Source organism: Podarcis filfolensis, assembly GCF_964270895.1.
Source record: "Podarcis filfolensis genome assembly, chromosome: 10".
NCBI lineage: Eukaryota > Metazoa > Chordata > Lepidosauria > Squamata > Lacertidae > Podarcis > Podarcis filfolensis.
Genome location: NC_139612.1, coordinates 7,398,391 through 7,401,362, shown reverse-complemented (window position 1 = coordinate 7,401,362; position 2,972 = coordinate 7,398,391).

The window sequence follows — 2,972 nt, the reverse complement described above, 5'->3', positions numbered from 1 at the left end:
TGCTTCAAAGACTCTTCCTTTCAGTTTTTAAAGAATTCCTACCTCTGTGAGAGTTGGGTTAATAGGACTGGGGGTTTTCCTGGTTCTTCCTGCACATTGTGTACCACCACCCATTCCTTTTGGGGAGTCAATATGGTTTTATACTTTACCAGAAATGTGGTTGTCAACCTTCCCCGAGACTCAGGAAATGCTAGCAGACAAATAATACTAATTCCTGAGTAAGCCTCATACTGGTTTTAAAGAGACAATAGATTATCTTCCTGCAGAATTACATCTGTGCTCTTGTTCATACTGTTATAAACTGTTCATTTTATCAGGACAGAAGACTGAAAGCCAGCTCCACTAGCAACCCCTCTGATTCCTTGCAAAGCAAAACAGGTGTCAAAAATGGTTGCGTGTTTGCACTTTGTTCATTTACTGAATCCACTAAGAAAAGCTTTGGGCAGGAAACAGCATCCAATTTTGAAAAGGTAAACTCTCTCCAGTCTGCCATGCCTGAAGGCAAAACTAAAATCACAGCTTGTTCTTATTAGGATGCTACAGCTGCTAGTGCACAGTCTGAGCAGGGACTCCACACAGTGTTAGCTCATTTTAACAGGGCAGCGATTAAGTTTCGCACTGCTAGGGTAAGAAAAGGCAGAGTGTCTCTGTCAGGCTCCAGCTGACCTCAGCTTCAGCAAAACCTGAAATGTTTCTATGTGACTAAAATATCTAATTGATTGCACTCAGAAAACATATATGTTACAGAAAAACTTGTTTTATGTTGAAATCACAGTCTGTATTAACAAAGGCAAATTCAGATATTGGAAAGTTGAGAGAAATCATGTTTTCCTACCACAGCTTTAGCCTGGAGACAAGGAGCTGAAGGGAGAAAGAGGGTTTGCTGCCAGTGCTGTGCATATTCACCCCACCTTTGCCTCTAGTAAACAAGACTTGCAGTTTCTGCAATGTTTCAAAGCCCTGTGAGCAGAAACCAAACCAAAATAAATATGAATGTGCATATTAAAAGTAATATGGAATGGGCATTGTCCTACAACTATATTTTTCTGCAGAACATTTTTTTCCATTTAAAAAAGGTACAGTTTTATTTTAAAAAATTGTGCTATAACGAATGGATAAAATGCCAGGCAAACTGTTAATTTCAAATTAACCTTTTAGGTGATTAGCATTAGGAAACATAGCACACACAGTCTATTTTAAAATTTAAAAGCACTCATAATCCAAATAGCATTCATCTGTATGGGAAGACAAATCACATCCCAGCTTCTCACCCACACAAACATGTGAAGCATCGATAGAGATGATAGAAGTGGCAAATAGCCCCTTGTGCTGCTGGGGCAAATAAAGGGAAGGAAATGCCAAAGTGGCAGTGGCAACGTCCTGTAGGAAGTGTTTATCCAGACCTTGTTTCCTGATGGACATTACCAAGCACTCTGAAAGTGTTGCCTGGAAGATAACTGAGTGTTAAGGAAATTTTCCAAAATGCATAAGCAGCAGGCAGTTGATCAGATAAGATTATCCAGTTCTGTATTTATTTTTCTGTGCTGTCCCTACTAAATTTGTTGTCGTTTTCAAATGCTGTATTGGTCAAACAGTAAACAAATAAAGCAGGAAACAAACAAGAACAACAACAAGTGTGTTAAGTTGCAAATGAAATTAGCCAGATCCTTCAGCAAATACAGCAAGAAAAGAGTTGTCGCAACCAAATGCACAGCCAATGCAATTTAGTATGTCTCTCATCTCCTCTGCTTCCTTCAAGTCCCGCAAAATCAAGATATAAATGTCCATTCAAAAGGCATATCCATTCAAAAGCTATAGTCCCAAAGTATTTGCCAGCAGAACAGCCAAACTCATATTTGTGTTTCTGTTCCACATGATGAAAAGTTTCAATAAATGTGTGCCATAGGACATAAAATCTGTCTGGAGTTTTCTTGCCTGAGTCTTTCTCTCAGACACCAGTATATCCCATGCACTGCAATATCACAAGTCTAAATTCAAACCCTCCAGTATCTTCCATTTTTGTGCAATGGCCAGGTGAGAAGGTTATGCATGGGGGAAATGGAAGACAGTGAGGGTGAGGAAAGACAGCAGTCGAAGAGGAGTAAATATTTAACATGGGTATAGAGACTTGGGGAAAGTAACTTCAGAAAATCAGTCTCTAGGAGAGAAATTGTATACAAATAAGGAAAGCCCAGTATGGAAGAGACTGGGCTCAGATGCAGTCCAGCAGTGGTCAACAGAAAATGCAGTAGGAACAAAAGTTGCCGCAAACTACAATATTAGTTTCCATTCCCAAAAGCTGGTAAATCCTACTGCTCTTTGCTTCTGATGATAAAACTCACAAAAACAAACCAACACAGCTTTTCCTTCCAGTACATTTTAATCAGCAGGCCCTGACTGATTTTCAGTATCACTGAGAAAATAAATTATCTCAAACCAAATCTGCAAGAGACTCCAGTCAGTGAACCACCAAAAATTCACCAAGCTCCACCCGTAACAAGTCAAACTCCACCCCTTCCTCTGCCCATTGACCTGGTGCTTCCTATGTAAACATTGCTGCAGTCTAATTCTCAACACATTTCCATCCACTGCCATGATTACTTAACTGACCACATCAGAGCATTTTCAAAATAACATTGGAATTTTGGGATGTCAAGATTGCTTTTTGGTAGCTCTGGCCTGCTTCAAAAGAAAAAGAAGAAAAACACACATTAATTTTTTTTGCAGTGTGACTTTGTTGCCAAGTGTAAAGACAACTCCGAAGTCAAACCACTACTTTGGCAGCACCAAAGTGACCTCAACTGGGCACAAGTCTGGGCAGCTTGTCTGGAGGTCCTGGGCTGCCCAGACAACAAGACCCCCCTCTCAGCTTCACTGATGTGGTCCAAAGGAAAGCAGAGCAAGACATTGGGCACCAGCTTGGCTGCAGGAGTTGCCAGAAATTTATAGGACCACCCAACCACCTTAGGGAC